Here is an 18,251-nt window from a genome sequence, read left to right as displayed (position 1 = left end):
GATGTGAAGGGCTCAGTGGGATCACTGAAGACTGCTTGATCCACCAGCTGGTGGAGCGAGAGAGGGAGGGAGGCCTGGAGCTGGAGTGATGCTGCAGTCTTTTATCTGGTCGGGGTCCTCCAGGAGACAAAAGACAGTTTGAAAGTCTGACAGCAACAATATGATTGGCTCACAGAGGTTGTGGCAAATTCTGATTGGTTTAACTGAAAGAATGAACGCCCTCAATCTAATGACGGAGTTGGAAGCAGAAAAAAGGAAGAGAGGGGGCGGGAGAGAAATAGAGTCAGCATGAACGATGTCTTCCTGATTCAACTTCTGCTGAGCTTCAATTCTCAGAAAAAAAGGGCTGCAAAGATAAAATGAGGAACCAGCAGATCTCAGAGCAGTAAAATATCATCTTATCTGTGTTCTTCAGCAGCTGCTACAGTATCACCATATTGCACCAAGAAATTCAGAGAGACTGAAATCTAAAACAGACTAAAAGTCACTATGAGGAAGTGACATCATCCTAACCACAGGAAGTAGCTGCTGCGTCTCTCTACTAAAGCACTAGTTTAGAAACTCAGACAGTTCTGAGCACGAGAACAAGAGACAGAAGAAGGAGAGACTCAGAGAATCATGATGGTTGAGTTCAAATGGATTTCTTTATTTCTTCCAGCGGTGCTTCAGTTTACAGGTAAGAATACATATATCACATATATAAATGGAAGGCACATTGTAAAAAATAACTTGATCAATATTATTAAAGATTCTTTATTAGCTACATTTGATTTAACTAAGAAAACCAAATCTGTTGTTTCTAATGTGGTGAGTTTAGTGAACTCTTGGAAACTAAGGATAAAGAAATAATCGTCACTAACTATGAACATAACAGACATTTTCTCATTTCACTTTATTTTTCATCATTTTCTCAACAGCAGCAGCTGAAAAACTTCGCCTCTCCTTCACTGTCAGAGTTGGAGATGACGTCACTTTGCCTTGTGAAAATGTGAAAGACGGTCAGCAAAATGTGAAATACTACATGGCTCTTGCTGGTTCAGGAACACAGCAGCAGTAAAGCTGATTGAACTTGGGCAGATTGGTGAAAACGCCAAATCTAAATCAGACAGACTGAGTGTTACAGAGAACTGTTCTCTGGTTTTAAAGAAGGTCCCAGTCGAGGATGTTGGTCGTTATGACTGTCAACAGTTCATATCAGGACAACAACAAGCTCCAGACTCTCTGGTTCATCTGTCTGTTATTATCAGTGAGTATTTCCATCATAATGTTTTCAGCTCAAACTGTCTTGTTAGAACAATATACTGAAACATTACAATAATTATGATCACAGTGATGAAGTTAACTTTACTCTTGTTGTCTTTCTCTCACAATATCTCCATCTTCACCAGTGACTGAACATAAGGACGCTGATGAGGTGACGTTAACCTGCTCTGTGTCGAAACATGGACAGTCCTGTAGACACACAGTGAAGTGGCTGTATGAGGGTAAAGATGTGGACAAAGATAACAAAGACATGCAGACATCACAGTCTGTCTGCTACGCCGCTGTGTCTTTCCCGGATTCTCATTTTATTAACAAATCAAAGTCTAACTTGAAGTGTGAAGTGACAGATGGTTACTCTGGAAAAGTGCAGCTGTTCACCTTCAGCCCTCAGTCCTCAGGTGAGAAAACAGGTGAGAATATGCTGAGCTGGTGTGCGTTTCCCGAACAACCACGTAAGGTAACGTTGAACTATGTTGGTACGATGCATCGTTACACAAACAAACATCTGAAATACGACCGTTTCCCTAAACTGTCATACTTGAACTAATTAGTTTGAGCCAACGTAGGTCGAACTAACATGTTTCCAGGTGTGTTCGTCTGACTTTCACAGCACGAAACTCACAAAACGTCATATTCTGCCTAAATATGTCAGTTGTGACCGATATTAAGTACATTAGTTTGCAACTTATTATTTAGGCTTTTTATATTATTGTCATACCGGCAACAACAAGAAAATCAACAATAGTGTTAATGAAATCAACAATATAAATAATATATAACCTAATCATTTTATTTAGCCTAAATATCGGCTATAACTTAGAAGAAAAAATGAAGAACTATTAGCGATTCCAAGACATTTAGTGAAATAGGTTTAGTATCTTTGTGTCAACACTGTAACACTATTATGAATCCCTTGGCATCTGACATCTAGGTTTTGAGAACAGCTCAGTGCGCTAAGTGTCTGAGCTTACGCATGTTCTCTATTGAGACAGATACGACTCCCGTGAGTTCTCTATTTATCTTTGTTATAAAGGCAACGAAAACTCTCAGGGATTTATTCATTACAGTACTTTCATGGATTTTATGCTGTCCCTTTTTATGTTTGTAATGAAGACTAGAGAACACCCATCTTCCCCAGAGGCCCAGAAACGTATACATGTAGGTAATATTAAAAGTCTTGTCTTTACATTCTCCGTTTTGTCCTTTAACCTTTGTACTGGGTGACTAATATTAAATTAAGTTATTGTGAGCAGACGGGTAATCTGTGAGAAAAACACCTGCTGTTTGTAGATGGTCTACACTGAGATACTTAGTAGCCTACTGAATCAATGCAACCCTACCCATGACCCCACAAATACATTTAAAAGTACTTTTACAATACATTTATTTTTTAAATTGACCTTAAACATGTTTGTACAGCAGGATTATCTAACATTCCCTGCTTAAAACACATCACATCCACCTCCTAACACTGCATTTTCTGCTCTCTGTGACGTAGTCACCGTGAACTAAGCTTCTAACCACAGGTCAGGAGCTGTAGTTCCAACTATGCAACTTAACAACAGTTGGTGCGAACGTTCGTCTGAACTATGGTTTCAGGGAACACCTGCGTCGCTTAACGATGGTTCGTACCGTGTAAGTTACCAACTTAGTTACCTCCGTAGTTCCAACTAGGGTTTTAGGAAACAGTTGCGTCGCAACTGCAAAGTTCCAACCAAGGAAGTTGCTACCGCAGTCAGCAACGATGCTTTTGGGAAACACACCCCTGTTCAAGATGATTAAAACCACCAAAACATTTGTTTATTTGATGACTTTTCACAGTGATGAACTTTACTCTTGTTTTCTTTCTCTCGCAATATCTCTGACATCTAAACCAGCAACAACAACAACATCTAAACCAGCAACAACAACTAAACCAACAACAACTAAACCAGCAACAACAACTGAAAACACAAAATCAACAACCAATGATGCTTCAACAAAACTTCAAGGTAGTAACTCATCTTTCTCTAGAGTCTCTCTGTCTTCCTGTCAGCCTCTTTCTCTCCCCCATACTGAACTAAAACAAACTTTTTAAACTGATTTTATTTCTTGATTTAAAGTCATCAAAGTATAAATCAGAAAATGGAAAGTGATTACATTCTCTCTCTCTCTCCTCTTCTGGAGTCTAAAGTCTGAATGTCAGAGCGACGCTCGGCTGTGGGTGGAGATATTCTCTTATTCAGTCAGTCTCACTCAGTTGTTGTTGCTCAATCCACAAGATCCACTGCTGCTCACAAATCAGACGACTACATTCACAGTTAGCAAAGACATGCAGGAAAACTGTGAGCTGATGAAAGTCTGTGATTCGTTGCTACTTTAGCTGCAGGATTTCAAACAGAACTGAACTGTGCAGTCAAAATGTTTCTAATGTTTTCAGAATCGTTCTGGAGGTTCATCATTGTGTCTGTGGGTTTAGCAGCACTCATAATAATTGTTGTGGCAGTCAACATCTGGACAAGAACTAAAGGTGAGAACATTCACAGATGAAACTCAGAAACAGGAAGTTTTGATAAAGCTGGATTTTCACTGTGGAAACTAAAGTCGACTCTTTCTCTTTTCTTTTCAGGGACAAAAACACAGATGGATGAAAACACAGTGAGTTTATAATGTTTTTACAGTTGGTACTTTACACAGCAAACCAGTGTTTGTGACATCTGTTCTTCATTCTGAAGTGTAGATATAGATAGAAGAAGACAAACAGAAACAGGACTCACTGAGTTGTACTGAAGTGGCCGTAGCAGCAAAGTTGCTGCAAAGGATTCATTGCATATAAAAATTAAAATAAAAGAATTTACAATAAAAAATTAAATGGATGCAAATATTAGATAAACATGACAGTTTAAGTACAACACCAACACAAACTACAGCCTCCAAAGACGCCATAGATCTGAATCAACACGTCTTTGACACAGTGTCAATACAAACTGAACATTATTCCAGATTAAAGGGTCAGTTCACCTAAATTACATCACATCATGCAGTATTTTCTCACTTAACCTCTAGCAGCTTTAAACAACACAGATAGTTTAGTTTTATTTCCAAAAACAACGTCCACGTTACTGTACTACTATAAAATCTAGTTCCAATGCAAACTGTCCAGCAGCCAGTCAGATAAAGATCAGATCAGACAGTAACTAATGGTGCGTTCAGGGTCTGCTGACTCAACTGTGAACTGTGTTCAGTTTCAAAACATCAGCAGTAAACTGGGAGGAACATTTTGGATTTGGGGTACCACATAAACACTCCCTCTCTGGTCAGTCAGCTGCAGGAACATGTAATATATTTATTTATTTACTTTAATTAATAAGTTAATTTCCTTCTGCGTGTCCTTCGTTACCACAAAACCACTTCCTCTCTCAGTGGCAGAAACGTAACAGTAACTGATGGTGCGTTCAGGTGCTGTCAGATTATTTCTTATCTCCTTGTGTTAAAGCGGCTATATGTAAGTTTTTGATTTTAATAAATCAAATTTTTTTCATTGCCTTATTGTCAGTGGGCTCAAAACTCACTCAGAAATGAAGCACACGCTTGTTTTGCTTGTTTTGCTTGCATCAGCCACTATTGTGCTTTTAATGTGAGGACTCCGGGTCGGATTCAGCCCTGTGCGCGCTCCCGAGCCTCTCTCGTACTACAGCGACAACACGGCAGCTAACGACATGCAGTCCACTAACACCATAAAACAACCGGCTCACAGCAAAACACAGGCTCCACGTAAGGATACAAAACAACAATAAAGGTTTATGTGCTGAAGCCCATCAGACCAAACAGGTTCAGATGATGTCGAGTAAGAACAAAGTGAGCATTAGTAAAGCTGGAGAAACACAGAGAAAGTCACGTTAGCTCGCCGGTGTTGTAGCCCTACTGGTGTTCAAACTAACTGGTTGGCGTACGCGTGCTCGTGTTGTGTGCAGCAGCTGCAGACTGACTCCATCCCCAGATTCATCACACATTCACAAACATGTTCCTGGCGAGTTTCAAGTCCCATATTTAATCTACTGCGGCGATCATGATTGTATAAGTGAGCACTACATTACAGCGACATACGAAAAAAGAAATGAAATAAAAGAGACTTTTACAAAATCGCGTCAAGCTGGATTCGAACTCACCTGAGCAAAAGGTAACATCTACTTCAAACTCCCCACGTTAGCTGTAAACTAACCGAGCAATCATAGATTACTGTCGTCCAGTCACGTCATCATCCAGGTAACACTTTGTTTGGGCTGATCTAAAACAACTGGTTACCTTGAGCGATCTTAAAAACACCAGAACATGTTTATCAAGGTTTTTTTCTCGAGGCTTCGGCAATATTGACTCCCTAGACACTATGACACGGGAATACTTTTAAACAGTGACGATCTAACTCCGACAATACTGTGAAAACATGAATTTATTGTCGGCCGAGCCGCAGGAAGAGTAGAAGTGGAAATATTCTGCCCACAACACAGCAGGCCTAAGGCATGGACTTCATTCACATCCATCCTTCCTATATTGTAGGCTGTAGTAAAATACGAGGCACCCACTCTCCTCTGCTGTCCTCTTTATCAGTAAATGCTCATCAGTTCTGCGTTTTAATACTGAGCTTTGGCTGCTCCAAATCAGAGAGACAGCTAGCTCAAATAGTGGCGTCGGCAGCTACCAGAGGCATTTCCGGTGGCAGCTTGAGATGCCACAGATTTTTCCTTATATTCCACGGCACCTTTCGCTGTTTCTGGTAAAACCGACATGTCACAGATTCACTCAGGCACCTGCCGTTGTTTGTGTGGGATTTCTGGTTGCCACGGCATCTGCTGCTGATTGTGTACGTTAGGTCGCCACTGATTTACTGTGAGATCTGCCGCTGATTCAAATCAATCAATCAATAAACCTGGACCGAGAGAAATATGTTAGCAACAGTAGTTTATTATGCAATATATAATATTGTGCATTTCTTCATGTAAACAGCAAGAGTCACGTTTAATGAACGCATTGTTTGGTGCAATACAGCTGGTAGTTTAACCTAGGTATTTATTGTGTGCAGAGTTGTTACTGTTAGCACTATATTTAATATTAAATTCATATTTAATGTGGTTTTCATAGTAATAGATATGTTTCGCCTTTCTACCAGCAGGTGGCAGTATTTAAATGAAAGTCCAGTTTGTGTCTCTGTTAACCGTTTTAAATCCAGGTTACCGATACAGATGCATTTATTGTTCTTCATTTCATTTGTTTTTTCATTATTAAGGATTAATTTGTAACCTAGTTACCATCTTCATTCACCCACAGCCCAGCGTTAAACCTGCATCCCCTTCTGTTCTAACCTGGTTCTGCTGTCAGCTTCTTAGCAGCTCAGGCAACAGACACATCAGAAATGTCCTAATATAGATCATCTGGCCAAAATAATGATTATATACAGTCTATGGTGGCGACCTAACGTACACAATCAGCGGCAGATGCCGCGGCATCTCAAGCTGCCACCTGAAATGCCACTGGTAGCTGCCGATGCCACTATGTGAGCGGGCCCCTGCTGCCAAATCCTGATCTCAGCGTGGTGCGCCATTGAAATAGGATAATAATTTATGATATATTATGATATATAATAATAAATTACCCAAATATTTCAATCCGTGAATCATTTGTTCATATACTGTTAGCCGAATTAACCGAAGACAGTTAATTTGTGCTATGTACCATTGGATGTACTGACCACTGTGAGTGAATTACTTTGATACAGAAAAAATCTTAAACATTCTCAGGCAAGTTCGGAGGCGTTCCCATTCCTGTCCCCACACACGCATTCAGTGAGTTACACTGTGTAGCCTACTGCAAGTTGAGCCTCGTTTTTTATTTCCCAAAACACTAACGTAAAACCCATTTAACTTGTTAGTTGTTGTTCAAGCTCATCTTCATAAGCCTACATTAGCCTAAATCAGGTACCGCCGTCGCCTACCCGTTGCTGCTTGTTTATCAAGTGTAAAACACAAAATAACTTCCTTACAAATTCCAGTTTTTCGTTTCCTGTGTGACTTGAGCGTGCTTTCTGACGACTCAAACCTAGAGACCAACAGTTGCTATGAGTCGTGAACTGATCAATTCTGTTTCCTGTGCTGACGGAGCCCATGCAGCTGCCGTGTGACGAGTGAACCGAAGAGTCCAAGATCCTTCACGCGTGCGTGAAAATGAACGAATCACTCACTGAGACAACCCGTTCCTCCTGAGTCATACACACGATTAGGTCTTATGAACGAAACGTTCTTTGAACGACACAACACTACTACCGCCGAGCAGTTGCTAATGTTATCCGGTGCAAAGTTATATAACGTTACTTTCCACATTACTTCACCAACTAACGCCACACATGTTAATTCTATCCTGTGTACCACTGTTGATTTAGCCTGCAAGAAAGGATGTAACGGCAAAAAGCTAATGTGGAGCGATTTGTTTACTAAAGGTAGCCTATAGTGATGCAGCCAGGAGCAGCCAGCTAACGCTACAGTAGCTCGGACTTGCCGCTGTTTGTTTCGTAACATTCAGTTTATGTTTATTTTGGTTTTACCAATACTCAGGTACACAGCTTCTCCACCTCTCAGTCGCTGTAACTAACGTGACCCACATAACATAAAACACTGCAACAAACCGGTCACAACAACCCAGAGGAAGGAAGAGCCGTCCACTAACACTAGTTACAGTAAAGTTACTGACTGCGGTCTGACTGTTATAAAGTGTGACACAGTCTCGTTATAACATTCAGTCCAGCTCACTAACCGTTTCATTATTATCCAGTACATGTAGCTGTGCTGACACTGCTGAGCCTCCGGTGACAGATTCACAGATAGTAAAGATAGTTACTGAAAGCAGCAGACGAGCTAACGATGTAGCACGTTGGCTAAATGCAGTAAATGTACCGTGATCATGTAACGAGCACGGATTAGTTCAACCTGCAGCTGATAAAACTATTACTGTAACGTTGCAGTGGGAGTTTACCTGAGTTTCCAGCTCTGTCTGTTCTCCCTGTCTGTCTATAGTCGCTGTCACTCTGCCTTTTTCGGGAGGATTGTGCCGATATGCAGCTCGCTGCTGAATTAAGTAACGTTACGGCGCCGGTGTTGAGCTGCCTCTGAGACGGGAACGTTGAAGTAACAGAGCCTGAACATGTCTGAGTGAAAAGCCGCAGCCTGCATGCTGGTGTTTCTGCGTTTATTGCAGGATTTCTGTATGACAGTGGTTGTGTTTTGGATTCTGCTCGCTCATGACTTCAAGCGAGCACGCGTACGAGCTCACGCCTGGTTGCAATCTTAGAACCGCAGCGCTAGTGGCCGCTGAAAACTACATAATGCCCCTTTAAATGTGGGTCAGTGATGTGAAAGTGTCAGTTAAAGTGTGTCAGAGTGAGGGTTTGTTTGTGTTTCACAGGTGAATAATGATGAAGATGAAGATGATGGTGTGGTGAACTATGAAAACGATGGAGACCCTTCTGCCTCTGTCAGACTCCACTGATCAACAACTTCCATATCAACATCAGCTCATCAGAGAAAAGACTCCACTGCAGTTAAATAACAGCACATTTACACGAGTAGTTGAAGCCTTTAGAGAACTGTTGAGAAGATTTCTTAAGGTGCTTTGTTTATGTAACAAGGAAAGGTCAGACAGGTCTAGCTTAGAGTAAAGCCTAGTTCACACCACACAGTTTTAAGCCCGATTTGCTGCTCGGCGACCGTCAAGACTCACGTCACAAGACGGCAAGTTGTGCAGTGTGAACAGCACGGCCATCGGCCACACACCTGAACCTGGCTCACAGTATTTCTTCAACAATAACAAAAATCTCATCAGATCAGTTTTAGATTTTTATTACTGATTTTGTTTTTATTTATCAGTGTGAGAAATGTTTGTGTGTTTTGTGCTCAGCTGTTTCTGTTTCAGTCTGACTTTGAACAACAATATTCAAGTCTTGATTTCATCTCATATCAGGAAGCCCACTGTGAGTTTTATAAAATGTCTTTTCCTGCATCAGTTGTGAAAATCTTTATTTTCTGCAGCCAGTTCAGAACACAGCAGCTGGATTTCAGCTTCATTTAACAGGAACGAGCATTTAACTCTAGTAACAGTCTCCTCTTTATTATATCTGATAACAATATAAACTGCAAATAAAGAAATGTTCACCACTTTAGTCTACATTGTGTTTGTGATTCCTTCATGTACTAACGGTGTCATAATGGAAAGTGAATATTCTTTACTGTTAGGAATGTGGTTTTTGTGTTCATGTCTTTCCTGTTTAAGTCTGTTTTTGGTTCTGTGTTTCTCTGTGTAGTCTTGTTTAGTTAGTTCTTAGTCCTGCACATTAGTTAATGTCTTTTGTGTTTACTCCTGGTCTTGTGTTCCCTGTTTAGTCTTGTGTGTTCCCTTGTTCATTTACTGGTTCTGTTTAGCTCTGCATCTCAGCCCTGTGTCGTACTTGTGTATTCTGGGTTAACTGTCTCTCTCTGCCGGCCTGGTTCTGTCATGATCCCGTCTGTGTGTCTTGTTTGGGAGTCTGGGTTTAGTTCCATGTCCTTAGTTCATGTTTTGGTGTTCATTCCTGGTCCTTGTTTGCATTATTGTGGTTTGGTCTCCTCTGTACTCGGTGTTCTAGTTCTGTGTTCTCGTTTAGGTTCTGGTTCTTTGTAACTTGTGTGTGTTTCTGTCTTCTTGGTTATTCACTCTGCCCCATGTCTGCTTGTCTAAGTGTTCTCTCTGTTTCCCCCTGCTGTCTCTCTGCCTGCCTGCTTGTCTCTCTGTCTCTGCCTCGTTAGTCCTGATCCCGCTCACCTGTGTTGCTCCCGCCCCGCTCGTTAGTCCCTGTGTATATTTATGCCTGCTTGTCTCTCCAGTCTTTGTCACGTCCTTGCGTCTAATGTTGAGTGTTCCTTTGTTTTCCTTGTTCTTGATTATTCCCTGTGTTTTTGGATCGCCTTGTGTTCTGGATTACCTTTGTTTGGACTTTGCCTCGAGCTCCTTGTAAGCCTGTTTCAGTTAGTCTTTTGAATTAATAAACGTTTTTGAACTGCAACCTCTTCGCCTTGCCATTGTCTGCATTTGGGTCCTCACCTCAGTCTGCACTCAGCTCCCCGACCCGTGACACTTTACTATGAATGTTCTGCCTCTACTAGTAGAACCACCTCCCTCCTCTTGTCCCCTTCTAGTAGTTCCTTCCCTCTGGAGGACCTCTAACCTTCCAGTGTCATGTTACGTCAGGCAGGGAGCAGATAAAGCAAGGATTCAGACAGAGTGCGAATTATACAGTGACAATCGAGGGGTCAACTTTTTTTCCAGGTCGTAAAGGAAACAGCAGGCGCTTGCCTCAGTGAACTGAGCTCTTATCCTGCATTCAGACCAAACGCAAATTTAATCTTTGCAACGCTTTAACGCGAATAACCACAACTCACCATTACTACAGCTGTATGAAACCAAAGTAAACATTTTGCTGGGATTTAATTGCAGTAAACGGATCAAACTGATGCAGAAATAACAACAATATGATGCAGTTTTGTTAAACATATGAATTCATGCTTTGTCAGGTCTGTCAGCAAGTCAGCAGGACAACAACTTCTAAAAGGTTTGTTTTCTGAATGGAGTTTGGCTCGATCAGGGCTATGCTACGCTAACTTGTTCACAGTAAAGAACAACGATAGCTGGAATAAAGTTACAGACACATATTTTCTGAACTCACCAGGTAGTTCAACTTCCTCGCTTTCTTTTCTCCAAGTAAAGTTCAGTTTTTTCTGTTTTTTATATAAATATGAAGTATTAGTCCAACAGAGCTCTGGGTGCCAACCGACGCTAACAACATTTACATTTATTCATTTATTTTAGCTTTTATCCAAAGTGACTTACAATTGCTATATATGTCAGAGGTCGCACGACTCTGGAGCAACGAGAAGTGTCTTGCTCAGGGACACATTGGTGGATGGGTCACAGTGGGGGATTGAACCAAAGGCAAGTGTCTTAGCCACTGCTCCATCACCCCTTCTAACAACAACAGTGACAACAACTGTCCTCGACTTCTCCAAGTGCAGCAGCTCTCCGCCGGCCAGCGGCATTTCAATCCCCCGCTCTGCCCGGCCCTCTCCACACAACGCTCTGAAACCATCGGTGATGTCAGGATGATCTCAACGCTGATAGGCTACAGCGACTTTCTCGCTCGAGTTGAAAATGCACGCAAAGGCCTTCTCGTTACCGGCAGCGCCCTCTTCGCACCACCCGACAGGAAATCGTGGCGCTATGTGTCTTTGCATTGACTTTGTATGTAAACGCAGCGCCCACAACGCTCACTTTGCTTTTGGTCTGTAAGCACCTTTACAAAGTTACAATCTCCTTGTTTAACGTAATGTCTGCAGTCTGTAGATGAGGATGAATCAAGTTCACCAGTTCATGGGTGCCACAAACAGGAGTCACCAAGTATTGTAGAAAGTCAGACCCACACAATGCTGAACCAGAACCAAAGACACTATCATACACTATCTTCTTCTTCTTCTTCTTTTCGCTTGGTGAAACACGTCATTGTCAAAATAGACCTGAATGAACAAAGTGTGAACTCTGATGGCTGCATCTCATGTTGCTGATCAAGAATTTGGGGTCTCTGTCAGTCACTGTGGATGAGAGAAAACTACATTTCAAAAATGTAAAAGCCTCTAAAAATTGTAACAGAGTTTTGGCTGTTTGACATCGACAAGAAATTCAGAGAGACTGAAATCTAAAACAGACTAAAAGTCACTATGAGGAAGTGACATCATCCTAACCACAGGAAGTAGCTGCTGCGTCTCTCTACTAAAGCACTAGTTTAGAAACTCAGACAGTTCTGAGCACGAGAACAAGAGACAGAAGAAGGAGAGACTCAGAGAATCATGATGGTTGAGTTCAAATGGATTTCTTATTTCTTCAGCGGTGCTTCAGTTTACAGGTAAGAATACATATATCACATATATAAATGGAAGGCACATTGTAAAAAATAACTTGATCAATATTATTAAAGATTCTTTATTAGCTACATTTGATTTAACTAAGAAACCAAATCTGTTGTTTCTAATGTGGTGAGTTTAGTGAACTCTTGGAAACTAAGGATAAAGAAATAATCGTCACTAACTATGAACATAACAGACATTTTCTCATTTCACTTTATTTTTCATCATTTTCTCAACAGCAGCAGCTGGAAAACTTCCCCCTCCTTCACTGTCAGAGTTGGAGATGACGTCACTTTGCCTTGTGAAAATGTGATAGACGGTCAGCAAAAATGTGAAATACTACATGGATCTTCAGTGGTTCAGGAAAAAACAGTAGCGCTGTTTGAACTTGGACAGATCCACAAAGACGCCAAAGCTAAATCAGACAGACTGAGTGTTACAGAGAACTGTTCTCTGGTTATAAAGAAGGTCACAGTCGAGGATGTTGGTTGTTACACCTGCAGACAGTTCAACAAATCAGGACAACAACAAGCTCCAGACTCTCATTTTTCTGTCTGTTATTATCAGTGAGTATTTCCATCATAATGTTTTCAGCTCAAACTGTCTTGTTAGAACAATATACTGAAACATTACAATAATTATGATCACAGTGATGAAGTTAACTTTACTCTTGTTGTCTTTCTCTCACAATATCTCCATCTTCACCAGTGACTGAACGTAAGGACGCTGATAAGGTGACGTTAAACTGCTCTGTGTGTATAACAGTTCTGTAGTCACACAGTGAAGTGGCTGTATGAGGGTAAAGATGTGGACAAAGACATGAAGACATCACAGGCTGACTGCTACGCCACTGTGTCTTTCCCGGATTCTAATTTTAGTAACAAATCAAAGTCTAACTTGAAGTGTGAAGTGACAGATGGTTACTCTGGAAAAGAGCAGCTGTTCACCTTCAGCCCTCAGTCCTCAGGTGAGAAAACAGGTGAGAATATGCTGAGCTGTTCAAGATGACTAAAACCACCAAAACATTTGTTTATTTGATGACTTTTCACAGTGATGAACTTTACTCTTGTTTTCTTTCTCTTACAATATCTCTGACAACAGAATCAACAACAACTAAACCAACAACAACATCAACAACAACTGAAAACACAAAATCAACAACCAATGATGCTTCAACAAAACTACAAGGTAGTAACTCATCTTTCTCTGGAGTCTCTCTGTCTTCCTGTCAGCCTCTTTCTCTCCACATACTGAACTTCATTATTTTACTTTTTATTTTATTCATTTTAATAAACGTTGTTATTCAAGTATTTTGGAATTTTATGGCAAAACAGAAAAAATCTTCTTAAATTAAGACTGCAAAGACTAAACAAACCCTTCATCATAGTAAATACAGAATACAGGAAGCAGAGCCGGCCCTCGGCCTTCGGGGGCCCTATTGAAAATTTAGTTGGAGGCCCCTCTGACTGTCGGGCGTTGTCACTATATATGACACAAAATCTCTTGTTTTTAAATAAGACCCGATGAATCTTTCTCATGTTTCTAAACCTGCCATGTTTGTTTAGCACAAACACACCAAAGCAAATTTCTTGAACCTACTTGGCAATAAAGCTGATTCTGCTGAAAAACAATAACTCTATATTATTATATCTACTATGTTTGAAGTCAAACAGGAAACACATGATACCACCAGAGCTACTGAGCTTAATGGCAGTTCAAGAGCCAGTAGACACTGATGAACTTAGTGCTGAATAAAAAGACTCATAAAGTGATTATGACCAAAGCTTAAATCTTTAATAACAGCCAAACAAGAGTTTAAGAGACAAAAACTAGGAAACAGCTGACAGCATCATTTTCTCAACCTGCTTCTTTATGAGTGATCTAAACATGTAATGATAGAAAAGACTTTTACTGTCTGTTTTATTCTCTTTCCAGGTTGGTGGTGGTTTGTGGGAGTTGCAGCTCTCTTAATAACTATTCTTATTGTTGTTGCACTCATCAGATGGAAGAAAACTAAAGGTGAGAGCAACCACAGATATTATAAACAAGAAGTTTTGATGAACCTGGATTTTTATTGTTGAAGCTAAAGTCGACTCTCTTTTGTCTCTTCAGGAAAAAAACCCAGATGGATGAAAACACTGTGAGTTTTACGGCTGAGTAATCAAATGTTTCTACAGTTATGACAGAGCTGAATCAGCTGCTCTCTGACAGAGTCATCCAAATCTAAACAGCCTTCACAGAGCCAGTGTTTGACCACATGGAAGTAGACTCTGTTTGTTTGTTGTTTTCAGGGACGGAGCTTAAACCCTGCAGTGAGTCCAGAAAGCAGTCAGGACACGGTGAGATCTCACACTACACCCAGGACAAAGTTACACTCACTGTTTTTAGATTTGTTGTTCAAAATGTAGCTCTATGAGACACACAGTGACTCTTGAATCTAAGTTTTTCTGCAAGAGAAGAAGTGGGGAGTCTGATGATGCAGCTGGACGACACCAGAACAGACCAGAACACAATCAAGTCCACATGTTACTGAGCAGCCATTATGTTGTCTTCTCTGTGTAGGCTGATCCTGAAGATGGTGTTTCCTACGCCTCCATCAGCTACACCAGGAAGACCAACAGTAAAGGCCGGGTAAGCTGTCTGATTGGTTCTAGTGATGATGGCAGTGAATGAAAACACTTCTCTCATTTAATGTTGTGTAATTTCTGTGTTGTGCTGTTTGTCTCTTTTCCAGGTTCTGGGTAAAGATGGTGATGATGAAGATGATGCAGTGACTACAGCAGCGTGAAAGCTTCCTCTTCTTCTGCTGGAGCCTCAGCTGATCCCAGCGACCTCTACGCCACCGTCAACTAACCAAACAAATAAGAGACCACAGTGTAGTTACAGCTCATATCATTACAGGTAATTTACACTGAGAACTGATAAATGTTTTATTATTTGAATTATTTTATGATAATATATGGGACATTTAGCTTGATGAACTTGCTGTCAGGCACTTTAATGTGCTAGTGCTGTGTTGTAGTTAAACATGTATTAGTTTTTACTGTTATTTCTGTATCAGCTGTTATTGTTTGAATGCAGTCATTTTAACACCTATATTTCTGTAGAGGTTTAACACCTCCAGAGCTCTTTGCACCTTCTTCTTCTTCGTCTTCCTTTCATGTGGTGAAACGGTCATTGTCACAAAAACAAAGTGTGAACTTGAGGCTCAGTGTGAATCTAAATATAGTTTATTCTAACTGTCATTTTCAGAGGAAACCAGTGGTGAAGTTCCTACGAGTCAGAGACAGGAATATAAAGACCAAGTTCAGTTTTACTTGATCCAGGCAGGCAGAGTCAGAACAGCAGGTAATAATGCTGCATTTGACACATGAAGTTGGATTTTCCCAGTTTCCAGTCGTAAATTCCAACTTGAACGCCCCCTTAAGGAGACAGAGTGTTACACACTTCTCTGCGCTTCCATTTCAGCTTTTACCAAAACTTCATAGTGACGGCGTCTGCCCCCCCGACCATTTAAATTAATTAAATCAAAGATAAACTGAAGAGGAGCTGTGCATAAAACTGTAATAAAAGTTAAAACCACTGCTGTAATAGTATAAAAGAAATTAAAGGTGTAAATGTATAAAAATAACAGAATATGATGCAGTATTTAGCTGCAATTTTTGGAATGCACGTTTGTTTTTTCTATATTTAAATTGCAAATAAACGTTTCTCAAAGCATTTTTATTTGTTAGTTCACATTTCTTGGTGCAAGCTATTTTTCAGAACATTATTAACAATGCTCTCAAAAAGTGATGTGGACAAAATCAGGCATTTCAAAATGTGGTGGGGACACATGTCCCCAGTGTAAATGACATGTTGATTCCACATTCAGACTTAAAAGCACATGAACACAGAAAAACTCAGAAGAATGACTTCACAACTCGGGAAATGGGACGATCTGAGTTTTAGTTACCCACTAGATGAAACTAAAACTTAAGTGTTTTTATCTGCTTTAAAACACGTCTGGTTGTTAGACCGGTTCAGAAGCAGCTCTGCATGACGACTGTTGGAGCCTTTAGATCTTTTTCACAGCAGACGTGTTTAATTGTCAGGACTCTGAAACTGAAGCAGCTAAATGGAATCCAGCCATCATTAATTGTTCAATTTAAATCTGTTTTCCTGCTGTGCTGTGTCAAAATGTCTTCTATGAAAAAACAGATGTGTGTGTTTTGGTCAGGTTAGTATTGAATCTGGATATTTTCCCCTTCAGGCCAGTAGGGGCTGATTAATGTTATTGTGCAGGTCCTGACTGGGACATAATATAATGCTCCTGAACACTGAGTTGTTTTAGATCGAGGGAAGTTTCATCAACTGCAACAAGTCAAACTTTAAGTTCTCTGCATCTCACACTGTGAAATCATCTGTGTTTGTTTACTGAAGCCATCAGTTAGCAGCAAGCCAGTAGGACTGTCAACAAATCCCACGAAAAGTACTATTAAAACCAGTCAGTGACCTTCACTGCTGCACTGGGTGACACGTTCTGAAGAAAACAACATTTATCTTAACCAACAATCTTCACACGTCAACTTCCTCTTCTTCTTCTTTTAAGGAGATGAAACTCGTCATTGTCACAAATACACCGGACTGAACAAACTGTGAACTTGAGCCTTAATATAGTTTGTTTGTTTCAGTGTTAGTTTGGCTCAGTGCAGAAACATATTCCTTTGTCTCGTGATCAGTGACTTTGTCGTATGTGTTTGTAGATGGTGGATCTTTGTCAGGCTGCTGTGACCTCTGACCTCTGACATCTTTACTGTTGGCTGCATCTCATACTGCTGATCAAGAATTTGGGGAAGAATTTGATTCATAGGGAGAAAGAGAAATAATGAAAGCAGTTGATGATACTCAGTTAAATTTGGCTATGAGTTTAAGGACTAAAGATAATGGATCAGCAGACTATTGGACATCACTGATCACAGAATGCCTTGGTTTGCCTTACTGTGTGTCGCTGGCCTGTCTTGGCCTGTTGCACGGGTCCCCACGCTAGCTGCCCGATTCCTGGCTCTCTGCTAGGGAATTTTCCGGAGGTTCTCCGTGTCTGAATGAAGAAAAACAGTCCAGTGTTGACCGTCCTCGTCCTGGCAGTTAGGCTGTTCTGGTTTGGATGTCCTTTGGGTTACTGCTGGCAAGGCGGGCCCACGTGGCTGGGTCCGGGCTTCGTGGGAGCAGTGTAAGGTAGCTCGACGGAATAACTTAAAAGAACTTGGTTGTTCTTTAATTAAAGTAACTTAACAGTCTGATAACTTTTAACAAACAAAAGAAATAAAAAAAGCAAGTAAAGTTCCAAATTTATTTGATATAAAATGAACAAATCCACACTGGTTTGTTCACGACAGTCCTTTTGTCAGTGGTTTAGCTCTGCTGGCTGAATTTGTTTTGTTGGACCTTAGCTGGGTTTTCTAGTGTGAGCAGGAGAACTTTCCCCTGTTAGGCTTAACAGCGATTTCCCTTCGTGGTGTGGTGGTTTAGGTGGCGGTGAACGTGGGTAGAGCTTTGCTCGGGAGCACCTCCGCGGCTGTGACGGGGTCCTGGCTTTCTGGTTGTCCTTTTTCACCCCACTGGTTTCGAGTGCATAAGTACCCTCCACAATTAGCTGCACGAAGACTAGGGGGGAGTTGGCTAGATAGTCATTGTTGAAGTTAGCATGGGTATAGGGGGAGTCTTCTGCTCAGGTAGCCCAGGGTTTTATCTGTAATGGAGGGCGTAGTGCATCATTTAAAACTGACAACTGCCGATATTGTCGTGCCACGGTCATTGGAAGAATGATGCCCCGTGTTGAAGTAGACAGGCTGTTTCTTCAACCATACAATTTAGACATACGCCATTTTAATGCCATGTTTCTTTTCCTATTCCTCTTCTTTCATTGTTTGTTTCCCTGTTCTTCCTCTTAAAGTGCTTGTCTGGTACTGAGGTTGCAGAACTGGTGTGATGGGAGAATGAAAAACACACAGACGTTACTGTTTCATTTATTTATTTTATTTTTTATTTTTT

Source organism: Micropterus salmoides, unplaced genomic scaffold (genome assembly GCF_014851395.1).
Source record: "Micropterus salmoides isolate LMB-PRFRI ecotype aquatic unplaced genomic scaffold, ASM1485139v1 Ms_hic_scaffold_2, whole genome shotgun sequence".
NCBI classification, from domain to species: domain Eukaryota; kingdom Metazoa; phylum Chordata; class Actinopteri; order Centrarchiformes; family Centrarchidae; genus Micropterus; species Micropterus salmoides.
This window is presented reverse-complemented; position numbering follows the sequence as displayed.